At 47.2% G+C, this 23,960-nt stretch overlaps 2 non-coding genes across 2 annotated transcripts; one reads left to right on the top strand and one right to left on the bottom strand.

Moving 5' to 3' along the window:
* Nucleotides 1-16,679: 16,679 nt before the first annotated feature.
* Nucleotides 16,680-16,762, top strand: TRNAL-CAG (transfer RNA leucine (anticodon CAG)). Its single transcript has one exon. It is a non-coding gene; the product is annotated as a tRNA-Leu (tRNA).
* Nucleotides 16,763-16,969: 207 nt separating this feature from the next.
* On the bottom strand, nucleotides 16,970-17,052 carry TRNAL-CAG (transfer RNA leucine (anticodon CAG)). The gene has a single exon. It is a non-coding gene; the product is annotated as a tRNA-Leu (tRNA).
* Nucleotides 17,053-23,960: the final 6,908 nt, after the last annotated feature.

Here is a 23,960-nt window from a genome sequence, read left to right as displayed (position 1 = left end):
AGAAACAAACCCCTAGATTTATGGTCAATTGATTTTTCAACAAAGGAGCCAAGATAATTCAATGGGAAAAGAATAGTTGCTTTTTTTCTTCAATAAATAGTCCTAGGACAACTGGATACCCACATGCAATAGAATAAAGTTGGATTCCATCCATTACAGCAGTCACAAAATTGAATTCAAAATGGATCAGAGTCCTAAATATAAAGTCAAAACTATAAAAATCAAGAGAAATTCTTTGTTTTCTTAGATATGACAGCAAAAGCACAATCTATAAAATTTTTTAAATTAATAAATTGAATTTCATCAAAATTTTAAATGCTAGGAATCATTATTAAAAATATCTATTTTGTTGAGTTGCACACTTGAAACCTGTATGGCAGTGGTCACCAACCCCCAGGCCGCGGACCGGTACCGGTCCGTGGGCCATTTGGTACCAGTACGCCAAGAAAGAATAAATAACTTACATTATTTCCGTTTTATTTATATTTAAGTCTGAACAATGTTTTATTTTTAAAAAATGACCAGATTCCCTCTGTTACATCCATCTAAGACTCACTCTTGACATTTGTCTTGGTCACGTGATACATTTATCCATCCCACCCTAAAGGCTGGTCCGTGAAAATATTTTCTGACATTAAACCGGTCCGTGGCCCAAAAAAGGTTGGGGACCACTGCTGTATGGTTTTGTTAACCATTGTCACACCAGTAAACTCAATAAACTAAATAAAAGAAAATCTAACCACTAGAAGAAAATATTTGCAAATTCTAGATCTGCTTAAAGACATGCATCTCAAAATATAAAACACAACTCAACAAGACAAATAATGCAATTTTAAAAATAGGCAAAATTAACTTGGGATAAATATTTCACTAGAGAAAGCATATGAACATCCAATAAGCACCGGATAAGATACTCAACATTTTTAATCATCAGAGAAAGGCAAAACAATAAGCTATTACTTCATACCACAAAAATGATCATAATTTAAAAGACATAATCACAAATGTCAGCAAGGACGAAGCCAGGCCCTTCATAAATTGATGCTGGAAACACAAAGGGAAACAGTTTATAGCATCTTAAGAAGTAAAACATAAATTTTTATATGACCCAGCAGTTGCACTTCTAGGAACATTTGCCCAAGAGAAGCGAAAACACATACCCACACAAAGACTAACATGGGAGTATTCACAGCAGCATTTTTCATAATAGCCAGAAAAGTGGGAACAACCTACGTGTCTATCAACGGGTCAATGAATAAACAAAATGTCGTCTACCCATACAATGGAGTACTATTCAGCCAAGCACGGATGGATGAGCCTCAAAAACACAAGGCTAAGTGAAAATAGCCAGACATAAAAGGCTACGTACTGGGTGATTCCATGTGTATGAAATTACCAGAAAAGACGAATCTATAGAGATGGTAATTAGATTAGCAGTTGGCTGGGTCCGGGGGAAAAAGAGAGAAACGGCAAATGAGCAGGAAGGTGCTTTCTGGGGTAATGAAATGTTCTAACATGAAACCGTGGGTGATGGTTGCACAACTCTGGACATTTACTAAAAATCATTGAACTGTGCACTGAACCATTAAATAAAAAGTCCTGGCTAAAACAAAATAAAGAAATATACCATGTATTTATCTATTCTACTGTTGATAGACATTTGTGTAGTTTCCAATCCAGAGCTGCTGCTAATATGGACGTTCTCGTATTTGCCTCTTGTAGACACATTTCTCTGAGATATGTATCTTAGAGTAGGGTTTCTGGATCATGCATACATTCTGCTTTCATAAACACTGCTAAAGAATTTTCCAGGTCTTCTGTCGGCGTACATCTCCCTCGGCAGTGCGTGGAACTTGTCATTGTTATATGTCCTCGGTGAAGGTTGGCATCGGCTCATTTTCTTTTCAGCCGTTCTGATGGATGTATGGGCACCTCGTTATCATTCTAATTTGCATGTCCTTGATGACTCACGCAATTGAACACCCTTTCAAGTTTGCTTTGGTTTTTGGCCACTTGGAAAGTCTCTCTGTGAAAGGCTAATAATTAGCCGCTAATTCAAGTATCTTCCACCTTTTCTTTCCTTTAAGTAATCTGTTGTTATTGTTTTAGTTCTTTACAAATTCTGGGTAAAAATAAAGTTTTTTTTAAATTCCACTCTTTGACTAGACTTCATTTTCATAACTGTGTCTTTTGATGAACACACATTTTGGCTTTAATGTAGTCTAATTTATCAAATTTTTTTCATTTGTGGTTTCCTTGATGAAATCTAATCCCCCTGTGATGTTGGAGGTGGGGGAGGGCTCTGGGTGGGCATTAGGCTCTGTGGATGGAGCCTCATCAATGGGAGTAGGGTCCTTATAAGAAGCCAGAGAGCTAGCTCACTCCCTCCTTTGCCACGTGAGGGTACAACAGGAAGTCTGGTAGCCTGCAACCTGGGAACAGTGTCCTCACCTGAACTTGACCGTGCTGACACCATGAACTTGAACTTCCAGCCTCCAAGACTGTAAGAAATACATTTCAGTTGCTTATACGCCACCTAGTATTTTGTTATAGCAACCTGAGCTAACTGAGAAAAACATGAGCTACCGATTTCAAAAATAAGTGTAGGCCCTGGCCGGTTGGCTCAGTGGTAGAGCGTTGGCCTGGCATCCAGGAGTCCGGGGTTCAATTCCCAGCCAGGGCACACAGGCCAGGGCACACAGGAGAAGAGCCCATCTGCTTCTCCACCCCTACCCCTCTCCTTCCTCTCTCTCTCTTCCCCTCCCACAGCCAAGGCTCCATTGGAGCAAAGTTGGCCCGGGCGCTGAGGATGGCTCTGTGGCCTCTGCCTCAGGCACCAGAATAGCTCTGATTGCGGCAGAGCGACACCCCAAGATGAGCAGAGCATCGCCCCCTGGTGGGCATGCCAGGTGGATCCCGGTCGGGCACATGCGGGAGTCTGTCTGACTGCCTCCCCGTTTCCAACTTCGGAAAAATACAAAAAAAAAAAAAAAAAAAAAAAAACCACACAAAAAAGTGTAGTATATGTAATTATCTTATGATAAATAAAACAATTAGATATTAAGTCACTGCTCAGTTGGAAAGATGATTGTTGGGCAAGCACCTATCTTGGAGAATGGGTCGGAGTGTCAGCCCCTCTCCCAAACGCCCGCTGTCTTCCTGACGTGGAGAAGACAGTGACAGGGAAGCTAAGACCCCCGAGGGAAAGCCGGGAGCAGGAGCCATATGCAGTGAGGGACACGAAGAGGTGGAAGCGTGGCTGACCTAGGGAGGCTGCAGCAGCCGCAGAAAAAAATACGCAGACAAAAAAAGCAGAGACACAAGGATTGACAGAGCAGCCGGCACAGGAAGCTGTGCTGCCCCTGAGAGCGGAAGACCCCCGTGGGTCCGTAGAGACAGCCTTATCTCGGGTCCTTCCCCTGCTGTCCCTGTGGCATATCCCCACCCCAGACGCTTTGAGCACTAATAGCTCCTCAAAGACGGGCTCAAATGGGGTTCTTCCACTGACCCTTAAGTCTTCTTGGGAAGGTGGCTGCCTCTTCTGGCTGCCTACCCTCAGGTGGGTCACGGTGGGCTGCTGCCTCTGGAGGTTCCGGCCTGCCCCTAACCAGGGTTGGGGGCTGAGCTGCCCATAGAAGCCCCAGCGCTGCTCCAGCCTCTCCTCCTACACCCCTCCCCCGCCCCTCAGTTATTTCTGGACATGCCATGTCCCTGCACAGGAAACCTGGGCAAATTTTTTGTGTTACAAATGGCCATAAATTTGTGACACTTATGTCACAGCTGACATGCCCTGCAAGAGTCTTCCGGTGCCCTTAGGCAAGATGTGGGTGCCTCTCCACTCCATCTAGAGCAGCAAGCCCCACCCCGTTCCAATACTCCCGCCTTCCTCTCCTCTCTCTTGTCCAAACTCCTGAGCTTGGATTCCAACCATATAGCTGGGATTTTCCAAAAGCTCCACTAAGCCTAGTCCCAGAATCACTCCCTCTCCAGGCCACCCTTCCGGGGTCTCAAATAGGGGGTGAGGTGGGGGGATGTCTTTGGAGCCCCAAAGAGCAAGGTAGAGCCAAACGCAGAAGGGAGAGCTGTGGACCACTCTGGAATGCTCCTGACCGTTGATGATGTCAATAGTAGCAGGCGATAATTATGTGGATTCATTTATTTAATGCTCACAAAAATCCTTTCCGGTGGATACTATTGTTTTCCCATTTTACAGAGAAGGAAAGAGGATCAAGAGTGTAGGATGCTTGCCAAGGTCCACAGCTACACGCAAAAGAGCCAGGATTCAAACCTAAGTAGTGTGATTTCAAAATCTAGGCTCTCAACCTGTACATTCAACTGCCTCTCGCGGTTCCTGGGCAAGATCCCGCCTCTGAGCTCTGGGTCATGCTGTTCCCTCCTACTGGAAAGTTCTCCCTTCCTTCTCTACCGGGCAAAATGCATCCTTCCAGGCCCACCCAAGTGCTTTTCCTGATGCACTCCCCTCGCCCCATCCAACGGAATTCCTCGGCATCCTCTTCCGGGCCACCACACTGCCACTTCCTTCCACCACGGAGTGGCCACCCCATGCTGTCTTTGCCCACTCATGATCTCACTCCACACCGAGTCGTGAACCCTCCAGGCAGGCCCTGCGCATGCTCCATCATGGTGTCTTCTGCCTCGGGAACACAGCAAACCTTCCCAAGGGCTGCCTGAGCCTCTGACTTCCTATGGAACTTAGATCAGTTACTGCCCCTCTCCGGCCTCTCTTTCCCCATCCCCAGGGGTCTCAGGAGTGAAATTTTTCTCTGATTATTCCTCAGCTGCTGGAAGTCCCAGTCCCTTCAGGGAAATCACCTGAGAAACTCCCCTCCACGCCCCACTGGGTGGGAGAGAGATTGGGAGCCGCCAGTTGGGCCAGCCCCAGGTTCTTGGATCGCAAGCTGGATTTGGATCACCCTGGAGAAATGTCTGAGTCACCTTCCTGACTGGGGCCGAAGTTTGGCTGCTCTGCCTTCAGTGATGAAGAATCAGGAAATGCCCTGAACCCTCCGTCTAAGCCTCTACTCTTCCTGCCCTGGCCTGAGGAAGGTCATCCAGTAAAAACACCCCACTGGTAAAAATAATTGTTATTAAGTATTAATGTCACCACCACCCCTCCTTCACAGGGCCACACCCCCCCCCCAGGCCAGGGAGCAGAGCAGTGGTGGTTAAAACAATAGGCTGGGGAGAGCCAGAGCTCCAACTCTAAGGCGGCCATGTCTTCACCTCTCGGAGCCTCAGGACCCCCATCTGTAAAGTGGGACAAGAGTCCCTTTCCTCATGGGGCACTGTGACAAATATCAGCTCAGACCATTGTATAGATGGGACAATTGGTGAGCAACTGGGAGCCAACAGCAGGTATTCTATTCACCTCCATGTCCTCAGCACCCAGCACCTGATAAAAATTCAAAAAATCTATGGAAACGTTGCACCTTCAGCTCTGCCCCAGTGGCTGTGTGTCCCTAGGCAACCCGCTTTCCCTCTCTGCACCCAGAACTCCTTGTCTAGGGTTCGATGTGAAGTTGTCTTAAGTTCCCACTTGAATATCCAGGCCCAAGGGAGCAGTGGGTCACATTAGGGGCTCTGCAGTGAGCAGTGCTGGCCGGGTGCAATTCCTTCAACACTGACCAGCTGTGTGACACAGGGATGTTCTCTGACCTCTCCAAACCTCAGTTTCCTCATCTGCAAAGCTGAGTCCAGATTCTCCCTACTCGTAGGTACTGTTTTGAGACTTCAACCGGTGAGGAGTGCTTGGCACAGACCCAGAACATCGTACGTGCTCGATTAAAGATTATTTTACGGGTGAGAGGAGAGGGTCGGGCAGGGATGTGGGTGGTTGTAAAGCATGTGTTTTAGGAACCCAGAGGGCACAACAGCTTTCAGCTGGCAGGGCATCAAGAAGCGCTCCTTGGAGAGAAGATGTCACATGGCTGTTGCAGCAGAGCTGGGAGGGGACCACAGAGCTGGCCCCAGGCTGGGCTGGAAGGCAGCGATCTGCAGTGAGGGAAGGCACTGGCTCAGGGATGAGCCCTGTGTGTGTGTGTGTGGGGGGGGGGGGGGGGGTTTGCTCTGACAGAATTCCCCTCCGCCTTCCGAGAAGGCAAGGGCTCTTCAAACAAACAAATACATAATTCTTGCTCTGAGTTTTATTTTATTCCAAGCCTTTTTTTTTGTTTGTTTCTTTTTAATAACAAACTACTGTTGAGCAGTAAGTAATCTGAGCAGGGACAGTTTATCTCGGCCGACTTCAAAACCTCCAACTGGAGCAGCTCTGGAATGTGAGGCCAGATTGGCCGTTCTGGGCCTCAGTTTCCCCTTCTGTAAAATAAACATATTCTGCAGGCATTCGTGTACTCTAGCAAACAACTAAGGTATATTGGGGGGGGGGCAGGTGTGCCTACGAGACTACAGGGTTGGAAGGACATAGGCGTGTCTGCATGTTTGTACCCAGTAAGACTGCAAGAGCCACTGGTAACAAGGTCGCCTCTGAGGAAGTACACCGGAGTCAGGAGGTACCTGTTTCCTGTTGATTCTTTTGTATCTTATTTTTTTAAGGTTTTATTTGTTGATTTTACAAAGGCAGAGGAATATGAGAAGTAGTTACTTCACTCTACTGGTTGCTGTTGTATGCGCCTCGATCAGGCAAGCTCAGGGTTTCGAACCCGCAAACTCAGCGTCCCAGGTCAACCCTCTAACCACTGTGCCACCACAAATCAGGCTCTGTTGTACCTTTTAAAGCTGAATTACATAAATTGAATGCCTGTGAAACATTTTTTTTAGATATATGATGTAAAAAAGTGTTTAAAGTGTTGAAATTCAGCATTTCGGTCTGTTTCAAATTATATAACAGTGACTGCAGTTCTGGTTTCCTTTCAACACACTGAAATTTAAAGGAGTAGACCCCCCGTGGGCAGAATCCCTGGCCAGAGCCTCCCTGATGCCCACAGGAGGAGACGCAGGGTAAGGAGGAAGAAATGACATAAAAGGTTAGAATAATAATCCAAACTTTATTAGGAAAGGTACAAAAAGGAAAGTGAAATCATTCTCCCTCCCCCGCCATAGATAACTTTTGTTAATAGCTTTTTGTGATTCATTGGAACAGAGCTGGGACTGAAAAAATAAAAAAACAAAAATAAAAGGAAAGAAAAACAAACAGCCATTGTGAAAGGCAAGTTTCCGTTTAATTTAACCCTCGATCTGCCTGGCGCTGGTTCTGCACCCGGTTTTTGCGCTGTTTCTCTGGGCACTGGTCCAGGCTCTATTCTCCTCAGCCAGGAATGCAAACTAGGAGGCCTCCTGGAAGCAGTATCCTGTCCTCTTGAAGTCAGGCAGTGACACCCCTAGCTGGCTCCTGGGGAAGGGGAAGCCAGCAGAGCCTGCCCAGCCTCAGTCCTGTCCCCTGGCACATAACCTCACGCCCTGACTGTATCCACCATGATTGTCTATCAGCAGGACCGTAAGCATCTGAGCCGGACTGAGAAAAGTGGTGAGGGTTTTCCGAGCACAAATGCCTTTTTCTAATACCTGTTTAATGATTAATGTAATACGTGCTCATGATAAGAAATTCCAGGACCACAGAGAGTGGGAACTCATTTCTCATTCCCTCTCCCCAGAGGGACACGACTTCCCAGGCTTGTTGTCACCTTCCTACAGTTGCCTATAGGTAGGTCAGCTCTGGGAGGCAGTCAGGGTAATGATGCCCATTTTATAGGTGTAAAAACTGAGGCTCAGAAGGGGTAGAGACTGCTGAGGCCATACAGCTGAAAAATGGCCAAGTTGGGATTTGAACTTCTGTCTTTTTTTTTTAATTTCTCTGAAGTTGGAAACGGGGAGGCAGTCAGACAGACTCCCGCCTGCGCCCGACTGGGATCCACCCGGCACGCCCACCAGGGGGCGATGCTCTGCCCATCTTGGGGCATCGCTCTGCCGCAATCAGAGAGCCATTCTAGCGCCTGAGGCAGAGGCCACAGAACCATCCTCAGCACCCGGGCCAACTTTGCTCCAATGGAGCCTTGACTGTGGGAGGGGAAGAGAGAGACAGAGGGGAAGGAGAGGGGGAGGGGTGGAGAAGCAGATGGGCGCCTCTCCTGTGTGCCCTGGCCAGGAATCGAATCCGGGACTCCCACACACCAGGCTGATGCTCTACCACTGAGCCAACCGGCCAGGGCCCCAACTTCTCCTGTCTTTAAGTCTACCAATTTCCATTTGTCTACGAGGATGTAATCTCTGAGCGGTTCCATCCTAAGCGTATAGGGCTTCTTTGTTCCACCATGTCCAACACATACACGCAAAACATCACACTTGCACACAACACACACGCAACGATTAACCCAGCCACACAGAAATATACAATACACACACTGGCCAAGTGGGGTGGTCTCACCCCCATACACACTCAGCCACCTCTAAACCAACATAAACACTTGCACATGCGTAATCACACGTGTGCAATATACATGGACATACTTTACACACATACACATGTTCTAACTCCCGGAGACACAGGCTTCTACACACCCATAGACACAAACACTGGGACATGTCCTGTCCCCACCAGACTCCCCTTATAGGCTCTGTCAGAGAGCACCCTTCAAAGAAGCCACAGCCCCCTCTGCATGAGCAAATTCCAGTTGCTGTGGATGCCACCTGTCCCCTGGCCATGCCTGGGCCCCTTACCTCTACGCCCTTCCCCACCCCACGTGGCCCCATTCTAACGCAGCAGGATTCAGAGGCTCCTGCTCTCTCCCCCACATCCCTGGTGCCGCCTGGAGTTTCGGTGAAGAACTGTTCCCGTCACCATCCCTGCCCTCGGAGGGTTACATGCACAGGTACCTTGAAGGGGACCTGGGTCGGAAGATTAAGGTCCCAACTTTGAAATGGAAATCCAGCCTGACCTGTGGTGGCGCAGTGGATAAAAGCGTCGACCTGGAAATGCTGAGGTCGCCGGTTCGAAACCCTGGGCTTGCCTGGTCAAGGCACATATGGGAGTTGATGCCTCCAGCTCCTCCCCCCTCTCTCTCTGTCCTCTCTCTCCTCTCTAAAATGAATAAATAAAAAAAACTTAAAAAAAAAAAAAAAAAAAAAGAAATCCAACCCGACTTTTACTCCAGCCCTTGTGACCTTCATCTTGTCTAATTGCTCGTCATTCCTGAATATTTCTAAAGCCCTTGCCTCAGTTTCCCCCAATAGCTCTCAGAGGATGAAAATCTACACATTCAGTATGACTCAAGGCTCAAGTCTTTTTTTTTTAAATATTTTATTTATTGATTTTTTAGAGAGAGAGGAGTGAGAGAGAGAGACAGAGAGAGAGAGAAGGGGGGAGGAGCTGGAAGCATCAAGTCCCATATGTGCCTTGACCAGGCAAGCCCAAGTTTTCGAACCGTCGACCTCAGTGTTCCAGGTTGACGCTTTATCTCACTGCGCCACCACAGGTCAGGCCAAGGCTCAAGTCCTTTGGGGTTTTTTTGTTTTGTTTTTAAAAGATTTTATTTATTTATTTTAGAGAGGGGAGAAAGAATGAAGGGGGAGGAACAGAAAGCACCAACTCCCACATGTGCCTTGACCAGGCAAGCCCGAGGCTTTGAACCTGCAATTTCGGTGTTCCAGGTCAACGCTCTATCCACTGCGCTACCACAGGTCAGGCTCAAGGCTTAGGTTTAATGAAAACACATCCTTCTGCCCCCAGGCCCACCTGGGGTCCCCAGGGCTGGTGCAGAGTGGGCCCTCTGGGGGCTGGGGAGGTGGAGAAAGGAGTGTCCCTCGCTTCCAGCGGCAGGTGTTAACTAGGAGAGGATTGCTCCCTGAAATGGAGTCTCAGGGACCCGGGCCCAGGGACTGAGGTCCTTAGATGGGGTGCTGTAGACATCTGCAGGGAAAAGACATTGAATTTGGGGTTTGTTTATTTATTTTCTCATTAAATAAGTGTCTCCAGAGTGCCTACAAGATGCCAGGCACTGGGGATGAGTGGGGAATGAAGAACTCCGGTAAAGCCCGCCCACATGGAGTGCGGGGTCTGCTGGGGTTAACATGTGGCCTGAGAATCTCTCTCTCTCTCTCTCTCTCTCACACACACACACACACACACACACACACACACAACTGCACGCCATGCCAGGAATTCTGGGACAGACAGGGTTGACCCAGGTGGAGGTCACCTTCCCCAGGTCAGGGACGTCCAGAACAGAGCTGAAGGCTGGGGGAAGCGCTGAGCTCCCTCTGCAATGCTGAATCATCTTCAGACTGCCTAACCTAAAAAAAATATTGCATCAGGCTCTCTTCTTTTTATGGGAAGCTTGATAAACCAAGGCACTTCCTCTGTGTGTCTGCTGAAACCTTTGGAGAACAAAGGAGATGTCAGAAATGCTCTTTTTTTTTTAAATGAAAAGGAATTTTCTTGACCTTTTTTCTTTTTGCATTGCAGAAGTGTGAATTGGGGGGACCTGGCTCCCCAGAGAATCTCTGGCTGGGGAACAGGGCACCCTGGTTTTGTGCTATTCCGTGATGACCTACTGGGATTCAAAATCCACTTGTCACCCGCCCAGACCCCTGCTGGCACATCCTTTGTTTAGGTTCCCCAGGACTAAAAACCTAGCTCTGTTCGTCAGGCTCTGGACCCAGCAGCCATACAAAGGGACTGCAGGAAATAGCTGTAGAGAAATCAGATACTGCATTTCAAAGGGTGAGAGAATTTCCAGAGGAAATGTTGAAACTCTGGCCCTGTGCTGGTGGGAAAGGCTTGCATTCCCTTCCAGAATTGAGGCCAGCCTCTCCCTCCTTGGAAGTGCCATCTTGACGAGCCTGGACATTGGACAGAGGCTGCGATGCTGGCTTCCGGCGTTTTGGGGGCCAGATCTGACACTGGACAGCTAAGAAATGGCTGCACCAGCCCCGGACCCTCATGAGGCACACAGAAAATGAGTGGTGGCTGAAGGGAAAACGGGACATTTGTTCCTTTTGTACAACCACAGTAGATCTTAACTGCCCCATCTGAGCCAGCCTTGCTCACCGTTCCAACATCTCCACCTCCATCCTCCTGCCCCCATCCTTCTGTTCCTCCAAGACACTAAGCACCATTCCCTCTTCAGGGCCTTTGCACTTGCTGTTCTCTCTGTGTGGGGCTATCTTCCCCTAGCTGATGCAGGGAGGGCTCCTTTCATCATTCCTGCCTCGGCTCAAATGACTCTTCTTTAACACTGTGGCTTAAGTGGTCTCCTACCCCACCTCCCGCTCACTTTCTACCTGGTCTCCTTACAGATGCGGACATTGTGCTCATTTGCTGGCTTATTTGCTGGTCCTGTTTCTCTCTCGCTAGGCTCTGTGCTCCGCGAAGGCAGGAAACTTGGCCATCTTGTTTGCTCAGTATTCCCAGCAGGTAGCCCAGCGCCTGTCGCATAGCTGGAGCTTGATAGATAAGTATGCATGCATGGATGAGCAGATGGATGGATGGATGGATGGATGGATGGATGGATGGATGGATGGGTGGATGGATGGGTGGATGGATGAATGAGTAAATTCCTTGGGCTCTGCAAGCCAGTTTTCTGTTCCTCTCAGGGGACGTTCAGGAAGCCTTCCCAGGTGAGGCCGTCCATGACCCTTCTGCAGGAGCCCCCTTCTGTGACCCACATGCCCAGCCCTCCACATGGGCACAGGGACCTCCAGGCTTCTCACAGGCCCCAACTGCTCTGCCTCTTTAGCTGAAAGGTTTTTGTGTTCTGCTTAGGGCCTGGCCAGCTCAGGGCCCTCTCTGGGTGGGCTGAGTGCCGGGGCCGGGGGAATGCAGGGCCTGAGGTCTAGGCTGCTGGATATCCTCCTGGTCCACTCCCTGGCCATATCCAAGTGGACAGAGGAAACTATTGTGGTACTAGCTGCTAAACAGCAGGGCTCTCTTCGGGACCCTCTTGTGATTCAATCCAACCCTACCCTGGCCTCTACTTACTCCCCAAACTCACCCCTCCCTGCCCACCTCCCCACCTGGTCTTCAGATAGCAGCTCCCTGATTTTTCTTTTCTTTTAGAGAGACAGAAAGAGGAAGGGAGGGGAGAGGGAGAGGAGAGAGAGAGAGAGAGGGAGAGAGAGAGAGAGAGAGGCATTCTTTGTTGTCCCACTTAGTTGTGGGAATGGCACTATAGTTATTCTTCCGCAGTCAGTTTGGCAAGTGACAACTTGTCCCACATTAATCCCCATGTGCAAAAAACAGTATATTGTTTTATTTTCCTGAGCTTTTATAAAACATTTACTCTATTCCAGGCACTCTAAATGTTCAGCATGTATGAACTCTGTCTTCTTTACAACAACCCTCTGAAGCAGATACTATTCCTAAATCCATTTTACAGATAGGGAAATTGAGGAACAGAGAGGCTAAGAAACTCCCCTATGGTTGCAGAGCTAGCAAATGGTAGAAGCAGGATTGGAACACAGGTGGTCCCAGAATCCACATGCTTACATATTCAGTCATGCTGCCTCAAGCTAAAATTGGCTTTGTGCCCCTTGCTTATCAGAGAGGTGAGCTACAGTCACCCCCACTCCTCGGGTTCTCTTTCTAGGGTGACCAAACGCTTCGGGGGCATGATAAAGCAGTCCAGGGAACTTGGAAGTGAGCTCCAGGTCTTAGGTCCACTCTGGTTAGCACCATCCACATGATCCATTCAAATCAGTAAACTAGGCTGCCCACCTCTCTTCCTGCAGAATGTGGACCTTGCAGCCTTTGGCTATGGTTCTAGAGGGACTGACAGTTCCCTTCCCATCCCATCCCATCAGAGAGCCATGCGAGCCTCGTCCACTTCTCCCCTGGATCCCTCCTCAGAGGACCAAGAATTCCCAAATCAGAGCCTTGGCAGGAATTCATGCTGGCGCCTGCGGGCTTCCATCCGCACCTATGGCCAAGAAACCAGAGCCTGAAACACAGAAACTTGGCTAGGCCTCTTGGACTGGCTTTCTGGGAAAAGCCAACCCTTTCTTTGTAACTCTTCAATAAAAACAAGGCAAACATGACATCTCAACATCAAGACTGCCACCTGAGCTGGCAAGCCCTCATGGCTTTGTTTTTATTTGTATTTATTTATTTTTAGACTTTATTTATTCATTTTTAGAGAGAGAAAGAGATAAGGGGGGAAGAACAGGAAGCATCAACTCCCATATGTGCCTTGAACAAGCAAGCCCAAGGTTTCGAACCAGCGACTTCAGTGTTCCAGTGTGATGCTTTATCCACTGCGCCACCACAGGTCAGACCATAGCTTTGTTTGTTTGTTTGTTTGTTTTAGGAGACAACATAAAGAAAGCACCTATCACAATTCTAGACCCAGAGTAAGCTGTGTGACTCTGGTGAGTTACTTGGCCTCTCTGAGCCTCATCTGTGTCATGGTGCTATTAAGAATATTAAGCAAGATAATGAATGGAAAGGAGGCATTCACAAAAACTCGGCCTTCTGCTACCGTTTTCCCGAGAAGAGGTGGAGATCCGAGCCGAGGTCACAGGGATGCTAAGCCTCCCTTCCCAGGCCCCTGGCTGGCTGAGTGCCAGGTCTTCTTCCAGAGTCTGACTTGATTTGTACGCGTTGGGACCGAGCAGAGGAAAAGCTGACTGGAACTTCCTCTGATGTTGCTAGGCTTTCCATACTGACCTCAAGGGACTTTCCTCTCCCAATCTGGACAAATGCCCAGAGAGGGAATGGGTGAGGCTGGCCCCTCAATGGTCCATTATTGGTGTCTAGGCTGCCAATCAAGGGAAAATGCAGTTAACAGGTGTAGTGGCCTTCTCCCTTTCCAGTTTTGGTCTTGGGGGCCTGAGGCTGGGATGGGGTCCTGAACAGTGTCCTCAAGGCCAAGAGTCTGGCACCTGAAAGGTGTCTGGGAGGACAGCTGACCATCCACCAAACCCAGGACGTAGGGCGGAGTGGGGCCCCAGCACTTTCCGGTAGACAGGCCCTGGGGCAGCAGGCAGAGCTGGTGGCCTGGGCTTCAGCTCCATCTGGCCTCTGTTTGCTCAACTCTGAAATGATGCTCTCTGAGGAAGGTTGGTGGGATAGGCATGAGGGGAGGGTTCAAAAGGCAGAGAGCACAGGACTTCCACTCCAAAGAAGACCTTGGCAAACCACTCAGCCTGTCCGAGCCTTCACTCCCTGGTCTGCAAAATGGGGCACTTGCCTCAAAGGGAAGTCGTGAACATCTGGTTACCTGGCCCCTCTGTGGTCTTGTTTACTTTCTGCTACATCCCTGCATCCCTTCTCTCCATATTGCCCTACCAGCGGGACTTGTCCTTTTTACCTCCAAACACGCCTTGAATCTTGAATTCGACCACGGTTTGCGATCTGCACTTCCCTGGACCAGCCACCATCTCTCTCTCCCTCCCCTGCCGTGGCCTTCTCCCTGGGCTCTTCTGTATCCTAGCCTCTTGCATCCATCCTCCACACAGCAGCCAGAGCGGTCATTCTGAAATCACCTGGATCGTGTCACTGCCCTGCTTAAAACACTCCAGTGACTCCATCACACATGGAAGACGATCCAGATTCCTTTCCCTGGCATTCCATTCCTGTGTGATATGGACTTCAGCCACCTCTCCCACCTCACCCCTGCCCCACTGGCCTTGCTGCCCCTCCAACAGACCACACTCCTCTCTGCCTCAGGACCTTTGCACTGCTTATACCTCCAAAATGGCATGCCACAGCCCTCACCTTTGATTTTGCTTGTCTCTCCCTTTTGAACTCAGTGTCACATCCTTAGAGAGGCTTCCCCTGACCACCCTTCCTATGAGAGCCCCTAGTCACTCTTGGTCACTGTTAACGAATACTTTTTTAAAGGTAAAGTCATGATTCTCATATAAATAAAAAATGAACACAAGTCAAAGATTTCATTTAACTCATTATTTTATGAGGGGACCAGTAAGATGATACAACTGGTTCAAAGGGGAATTCAAAAGACACACATATATTGGCAATCAGGAATGATGAAATGAATTTATAAATAGATGTAAAAATGGTCTTATCCACAGGGCAATATTTAAGTGCATTCTCCCTCAACTCAACAAAATCCACTCACCTTTCTATGGGTAAGAGTCCTCAGTGCGCAGAAGTAAGGAAAAGTGCAGACCCCTCTAGACCCAGATCGCTGGTACTGGCGCCCCAGCCAAGACACCAGTTATCCTTTCTGGCCTCTTTCAAAGTCTCTTCCAAGTCTCCTCACACGTCCCCTTTCTTGCACTTAGCAGCACTGGGACGTATTTATTCACCCATTTCTTATCGCCCCCCTTCACCTCACACTGGACTGTGCTTTGAGGGCAGAAATTGTTTTGCACACAGCATCTAAAAGAGTGTCTGGCATTTATATGGCAAGTGCTCAGGAAATGCCCAACACCCTTTGCAATATTCAGGGCAATTTATATTTTAGGGGAGGATGCAAAAGAGGTCATTGCTGAGCCTAAAGCGAGTTCTGACAGCAGAGGAGGAGGCGGCGTTTGGGGCAAGGAAAGGGGGGAGGGTTCATCACCTGTCAAATAATCAGGACCTGTGCCCACCCCAGGGGCTTTACCACCCACCCTTGACAGCCCAGGTCCTGAGGGTTGGAAGGGAGGTTCCTGAGGTAGGGGTGATGGGGCCCATTCTCTGGCTGAGGCTGCTCTGTGACACTGTCTCAGGTGAGTCAAAGGGCATGAGGTGTGAATGTGACCCCACTGCTCACTGTCCCCTGGACTCCAGGGTCGCCTCACTTTCAGAGGCTCTGTACAGAGAGGGGAAGCACCTGCCTGTGTCACTCAGTGGCCCAGCCACGCCAGAACCTCGGTCTCCTGTCCCCCTACTCTGCTCCCCTTTTCTTTAGGAGGTGCAGCCCCAGGGCCTCCGGGAGCTGGGGGATGGAGGCGCATGAGATCCTAGGAAGGTGGGGGTGCCCTATGCCCCGGGAAATCCTGTGGAGGAAGGCGTCCTCCAGGCCCCGAGGTCTCCTGGTCCCCAGACAGAGCCGCGCGTGGGAAGGGGTGGGGGGCCGGAAGGTCGGCCTGGGGGTGGGGTGGGGAAACATGAGTCACGAAATGACCGAATGCAGGAAGGAGGTGAGGACGGCATTAATCCACGGACATCATCTGAGAGCCTACCGTGTGCCAACCACAGTGTGGGCACTGAGGACATGGTCAGGAATAGGGCGGGTCTGGCTGTAGGGCTGCAGGACTCGATCTAACCCGAAGCCTGAGTAAGTGAGTTAAACGCACGTATAAACGTGAAGATGCAGTTTCGGAAGGAAGGAGGTACAGGTGCCAAGAGACCTTGCGGTATAACGGCTTTGCCCGTTTGGGGCTCCAGCAAACAGTTCTATTAGCCAGTGTGGGTGTGCGGGATTGACTGCTTCGTGCAGAAAACGCATAAAGAGAATGTTATGCGAGGGTGATTGCAGATATGCAAGATTCAAAGCTGATGTGAATAGTAAGTGCATGCATGCAGAATGAATGCACGTCGGAGGCACACATGTACAAGTGGTGAAGTAGTCCTGGGTCTCTCAGACTTCCAGATTTTCCAGCATGCTGTGTGCGCCCTCTGCTGTCGCCCAGGCTCCTCGCGCCACCTCTCCCAAGGGAGGGGAGACCAATGAAGAACAGACTCGGCTTACGCTGTTTTATGCGCATGCGTACACTAGAGATATTCTGAAAAGCTTTTCTTCCGCAAACGAACGGAACGGGTCAGGATGGCCGAGCGGTCTAAGGCGCTGCGTTCAGGTCGCAGTCTCCCCTGGAGGCGTGGGTTCGAATCCCACTCCTGACAGTTGCGTCTTTTTTCATCAATATTTGCGAAACCTTTTGCACTTTGCATAACAATTTTCTTCTTCTTAACAGGCACTTTCTCACTAACGATATTCGGACTATGAAAAGAGAGCCCGCTCTGTATCTCAGAACCTTTTTTTAGGGTAAACTTGCACACTATCCTTAAGAATTTGGGAGGGGAAAATGGCAGAGAAAAAGTGGAGGTAACTGTCAGGAGTGGGATTCGAACCCACGCCTCCAGGGGAGACTGCGACCTGAACGCAGCGCCTTAGACCGCTCGGCCATCCTGACTCGCCTGACTATCCTGTTTGGGTCAAGAACAGTTTCCTCGTTCAGTGGGACGCAGTTCGAGAATCAGCCAGTTGGAGGTCCCCTGGTACTTCTTAAAGGCTGGCTATCCAGCCCCTGACTTGACTTTAAACTGGTTCGGTTTTTTACTACTTAAAAGTTTTAAGTGGAAACTCCATAGCCTGAGCAGTAACGGAGAATCAGCCTCTCTTGCCACAAATAGAAAATAACCATAAAAATAAATACAATGGAAACGAAACTATTAATATATCGTCAAATTCTAGCCACTTACGTGCCAAGATTCAGAACCTGAAGTTTTGATATTATTTTAGACGACTAATACTTTCGGTGGAAAGGGTGGAGATACTGTTGGGCACCGGGGGAAGTGAGGAGGGGGGTTAAGACGGTTCTTTTCGGAGGCGGGGTTACTCCGGGATGGACTGACATGCGCTCCTCAGGATGGGAAGCCGTGGGCAATGGGATGGGATCCTGGGACGGAAAAATACCGGGGGAAAAACTGAAAAGCTCTGAAGTATGAACTTTAATAATGTATTAATATTGGCTCATTAATTGTAGCAAACATACCATGCTAACGTAAGATGTTAATAATAGATGAAACTGGGTATAAGTGAACTCTAAATTCTTTGCAATAATTCTGTAAATCTAAAACTGTTGTAAAATTTTTATATAATTTTCATTAACAATTTATATAAATTTAAAAATATATAACTATGCTGTTTATATATTTACCGTATATTGCATATAAATAAAGTGACATATTTGATATACATAACCAAATGTGTATATAGAAGACTCAGAGCGTTAGGAACATCAGTCAGCAGCTGTGATTATCTTCAAGTGGTGGCATTTATTGTGATTTTTTTCTTCCTCTTTGGTTATCTAAATGTGATATTTGTGTAATGATCATGGACTACTTGGGTATTTTTTAATTAAAAAAACTGTCAGATAAAAATGGAAAAGACTTTGAAAAAGACAAAAATATTTCTAGATGTTCTTTCGATGGAGTATCAGGTGCTGTCTACAGCTGTGCTACCAACACAGCAGCCACTAACTGCAAGTGTCTACTGAGCACTTGAAATGTGCATGGTCAGAACTGACAAGTGCCAGGGTGAAATACACATGGGATTTTACTAACCATAGTATAAAAAAAAAGCACAATAGTTCCTTAAGTGCTTTATATTGATTATACATTTAAATTACAATATTTTTAATGTATCTGGGTTAAATAAAATATATTATTTTAAGCTATTATATTTAAGATTCAGTTCGTAAGAATGCAAATAGAGTCTGGTAAGATGCAATTGATTCCACCTTGTGGTAGAGGCCAGTTTTGCATGTTAGCAAATTCCCTTCAGCATTGCTGATTATGAGACATACAGTATATATAGTTATATATGTGTATTCTCCTTTGAACCAGGTTTTTTTAAACATACATTTTGCTAAATCATTTTTGTTGTTACTGAAATATACATAACACAAAGTGGACCATCTGACATTGTTAAGTGCACAGTTCAGTGGTATTCAGTACATTTATACTGTTGTGAAGCCATCGTCAGCAACCATCTCCATAAGTCTTCATCCTGCAAAACTGAAACTGTCTCCATCAACTCCTCATTTCCTCCTTCCCCAGCCCCTGGAAATCACCATTCTATTTTCTGTCTTTATACATTTGATATTTTTTTAAATAAAAAAGTTCCTTGAAGCATGTCACAAAGTCTTTGTCCTTTTTGTGACTGTCCTCATCCATGCTGTGGCACGTGTGCACGTTTCTTTTCTTTCTGAGGCTGAACAATAATCCGTTGTATGTGTGTGCCACGTTTTGCTTATCTACTCTTCCATCAATAGACACTTGGGGAAGATGGCATTCAGGGGTCCCCAAACTTTTTACACAGGGGGCCAGTTCACTGTCCCTCAGACTGTTGGAGGGCTGGACTATAAAAAAAACCTATGAACAAATCCCTATGCACACTGCACATATCTTATTTTAAAGTAAAAAAACAAAACGGAAGTAGTACTGTACGTGAGCAACGCTGCGCTTTGCGGGGCGCCACATACAGTACTTCTCTCACTGACCACCAATGAAAGAGGTGCCCCTTCCGGAAATATGGTGGGGGCCGGATAAATGGCCTCAGGGGCCGCATGCTGCCCACGGCTGTAGTTTGGGGACCCCTGGATAGCTGATCTGTCTCCAGCTCCTCTAGGTGGAGCTAAGTGAGCTGATATCATTTGCCACCACCCTAAACCACACTGTTAGACTATCCGGTGTGGCCAGACTCCACCCTAAATCACACAGTTAGACTATCAGGTGTGGTCAGTCTTTGCCCTAAACAAAGACATATCTACGAGGCATACCATTCCATGGGTTGAGACACTACCTCCCAGAAGCTGAGGGCAAAGGCCAGGCTTTTCCTGGGACAAATTAAAATTTTTTACTACACAGGGCAAATGATTCAAATCTTAAATTCACAGAAAAGGAAGTATGAATGGCCAATAAGCTTGAGGAGAAACTTGGCCCTACCAGCTAAGTATTAGAAAACGCAAATAGAAACAATGAGACTGTTTTTAATGCTCATCACACATACCCCAGGGCGTGGGCAAATAGTTATTAAGCTCACTGACTCTTAGTGGGGTTGTCAACTAATACGATCTTTTGGAGAAATTTGGCAATATCTATTTTTTTTAAAAAAAACATGTAAATACCCTTCCCTCTGGTGGTTCTTCATGTGTGGGTCTTTAAAGATGTGTAGAGTCTCATATGTGTGTGCAAATATAGGTAAATAATAAGGCTTCTAATAATAATTACTTGTAATGAGAAACTATTGGAGACTACTTGCGTGTGTACCAATAGGGGGAGGGGGTAAAGAATTATGTCATAGCTAATCTATCAAATATTACCTGACACATAAAAAGAATGCTGTCATGGAGAGATTTCCAAGATATAATTAATATTAAGTGAAAAAGTCATTTCAATATAGAGTATAAGCTCCTTTTTTAGTAAAAAAATTTTTTTAAATTACATACCAAGCAAGTATCTATATTTTCATGTCAAAAAAGAGAGAAGAAAAGATGTGTTAAGATACTCCAAATGCTTCTCAGTGGTTAATGAGATGTCAGGGTGCAAGTTTGGAGATGTGTGTGTGATGTACAGTGGCATATATTAATGAATTAATTGTGCAATTAAAAATAAAGAACCCAAACTAACCAGTCCCATAGCACCAAGCATAGGGCCAGTTGGAAAAGTACAAATCAATATTTGTTAATTATAATTAGCAACCTCCTGAAATTGGCTTCTGGAAACTGCTGGATGAATCCAGGGGAGTATTTCTGTGAATTAAAACTAATTTCTCCATTGATTTGGGAGAGAGAGAGAGGGAGAGAGAAAGAGGAAAGAAGAGAAGCATCAACTCATTGTTTCACTTAGTTGTTCCATTCAGTTGTGTATTCATTGATCGTTTCCTCTACATGCCCTGACCCAGGGTCAGACCTGTGACTTGTAGTGCACTAGGCTGACACTTTATCCACTGATCCACCCAGCCATGGCCCCTTTCTGTGAATTTTTAAAAATTGTAAATTAAGCCTGACCAGGCAGTGGCGCAGTGGATAGAGCATCGGGCTGGGATGCGGAAGGACCCAGGTTCGAGACCCCGAGGTTGCCAGCTTGAGCGCCTGCTCATCTGGCTTAAACACAAAGCTCACCAGCTTGGACCCAAGGTTGCTGGCTCGAGCAAGGGGTTATTCGGTCTGCTGAAGGCCTGCGGTCATGGCACATATGAGAAAGCAATCAATGAACAACTAAGGTGTCGCCACAAAAAACTGATGATTGATGCTTCTCATCTCTCTCCGTTCCTGTCTGTCTGTCCCTAGCTAATCCTCTCTTTGATTCTCTCTCTCTGTCCCTGTAAAAAAATAAAATAAAAATTGTAAATTAAGACTTGACTGGTGATGGCGCAGTGGATAGAGCATTGACCTGGGACTCTGAGGTCCCAGGTTCAAAACCCTGAGGTCACTGGCTTGAGCGTGGGCTCATCATCATCAGCGCGACTCAGCATGACCCCATGGTCGCTGGCTTGAAGCCCAAGGTCACTGGCTTGAGCAAGAGGTCACTGGCTACACTGGAGCCCCCCCTTTCTCCCTCAAGGCATGTATGAGAAGCAATCAGTGAACAATTAAAGTGACACAGCTGCGTGTTAATGTTTCTCATCTCTCTCCCTTCCTGAATCTCTCTCTCTCTCTTGCAAAAAAATTAATGAACAACAAATTGTAAATTAAATGGTGTAACTCCCCCCCACTGGTTTGTTTTTTTTGTTTTGTTTTTAATAATAAAATCCACTCCATTGCCAAGGGTTTAAACCCTAGGTGATCTAGCCCCTGGCTGTCTCTGGAACCTCATCTCTTCCAGACCTTCTGTCTTTCTTCAAAGACCCCCAAACTTTTCTTTTCTTTAAAAATTTTTTTAAATTTATTGATTTTAGAGAGAGAGAAAGAAACATTGATTTGTTGTCCCACTTACTCATGCACTCATTGGTTGATTCTTGTTTGTGCTCTGGCCAGATCAAACTTGGCAACCTTGGCTTATCAAGATGAAGCTCTAACCAACTGAGCTACCTGGCCAAAGCAACCCGCAAATTTTTCTTACTTCAGGGCCTTTGTATGGTTTTCTCTGCCTGGAATTTTCTTTTCCTGCCTGATTCTTATTCATTCTTTAGATCTCTGCCCAAATATTAGACTTGCCCTGACCCAGCTATCTAAATGACATCCCCAACCTCAATTATTATTCTTTTTCCATGGTATCCTGCCCTTTTCCTGTAGCAAAATCATCACAGAAGGTAATCATGTATCTATTAATATGTGGGTTTGTATATCTAGACCATCTGTCTCTCCCATCAGATATCCCGAGGGTGGAGTCTGGTTGGAGGGCTCACAGCTCTGTCCCTAGTGCCTGGTACACCAAGGTACATTAAACATTGGCTCAGTGACTCTCCAGCATGCCCCACCCATGCCAAGGCAGGGCATGCCCAGCATACAAGAACAGCTTGGCCAGAGTAGGAAGCCTTTACAGAACTGAGAACTGAGACTAGACATGTGCTTTAGGTCAGCCGCATGGCGCTGCCTGCTCAGACCCTGGGCAGGGGCACCAGCCCTGAGAATAAACAGGCCTTCGCCCCCTCACCCTGGCTCTCTGTTCCGCCACCTCACTCCAAGAACCCAGGGCTTCCATGGCGCCAGCTGAGACCCTGGGTGGGCGGCAGGTCCCAGTCTGGGGACAGGTCCCCTCCCACTTTTTCTGACTAAGGGTGGAAGGTAAACAAAGTTGGTTGTGGAGAAAATGTCACAGTAAAAAACAATGCAAGGATTGAGTCTTCCTTGCTGCCATTTGAAAGGAATGAAAGTGGGATTAACCAAAAAACAAAATCCAAACCAAAACCAAACAAAACTACTCTACTGTTTCAGACTCTGCCTCGGAAACAATCATCTTATTGTTTTCTGTGTCGATAATAAAATTAATGGTTTGCCCAAGCGCTTTGTTCTGCACTTGGGCTCAAACAGTAAGCAGAGGCTGGTCTCTGGGTAACGATTTTGCAGCTACCAAGAAACACTCCTGGGTGCCTGAGTACCGGCCCAGGGCAGGCTCAGGTGTGTTAGGAGTGGCTAAAAGGTGAAATCAGCATTACCCACCTGATCCCTGGTGGTGCAAAGGCTGGAGTGTTGATCTCCAATGCTGAGGTCCCTGGTTCAAAACCCCACCCCGTCAAGGCACATACGAGAAGAAGCAACTTCTGGTTGATGCTTCCTGCTCCTCTCCCCTTTCTCTCTCCCTCTCTTCTCTCTAAAATCAGTAAGTAAAATCTTAGAAAAAAAAATATATCAGCATCAACCGGTGACATTTTCAAGTCAAGTCTTGCCACTCCCCTCCTTGAGAAAATGTTAACCCCTTCCACTATTCTGTAGAATGAGTCAGAGCCACCAAAGATATAACACCCTATCCTGGAAACTGCAACTTTTCTTTCATAAAGAAAAAAGGGGCTCTGCAGATTAAATTAAAGTTCTTGATGAGGGGAGATGATCCTGGATTATCTGGGTGGACTTAACCCAATCACAAGTGTCTTGATAAGAAAGAGGCAAAGAGATTTGATATATATAGAAAAGAAGAGGAGGCAATGTGACCATCGAGGCAGAGATTGAAGGGATGAGGTCACAAGCCAAGGAATGCCAGCAGCCACCACCAGAAGCTCTAAGAGACAGAAACAGATGCCCCGACTCATCCTCCAGCAAGAACAGTCCTGCTGACACCTTGACCCTGGCTCAGTGAAACCGATTTCAGACTTCCGGCCCCCAGAACTGTAAGAGAACACCTTTCAGTTCTTTAATGCCACCAAGTACATGATAATTTGTTCCAGCAGCCGCAGAAAACAAATACAATTACCTAAATAGCCCTTTAGGACCTGGTCCCTGCCCAAGTGTCACATTACACCTAACACTTTGCCCCAGCCACCAGGGATCGTCTTTTAAATAGCCCAGCTTCCTCTAAACTCACGGCCTTTGCACATACTAAATTCTTCCCCCATATTTTTGCAAGGCAGATCCCTCCTTACGAATCCAGTCTCTGCATAAACGTCACCTTCTCTGAGGGGTCTTCTTTGAGCACTCTATCTAAAAATTGCCTCCTGGTCATCTCTCTCATCGCCTCCCTCCCCGTTTTACTTTAGTCATAGCATTTGTCACTATCTAAAGTTACTATTATTTCTCCCCAGATTAGAGCTTGTCACCTCACAAGAAAATGGGATCCAAGAAAGACTTGTCTGGCTTGTCCCCTGCTATATCTCCAGGGCCTGACGTACAGTCAGCGCTCAGCAAACATTGGTGATCTGTGCAAGCCATTAAGGTTTGAG

This window comes from Saccopteryx bilineata, chromosome 9 (assembly GCF_036850765.1).
Source record: "Saccopteryx bilineata isolate mSacBil1 chromosome 9, mSacBil1_pri_phased_curated, whole genome shotgun sequence".
Lineage (NCBI taxonomy): Eukaryota > Metazoa > Chordata > Mammalia > Chiroptera > Emballonuridae > Saccopteryx > Saccopteryx bilineata.
This window is presented reverse-complemented; position numbering and strand designations above follow the sequence as displayed.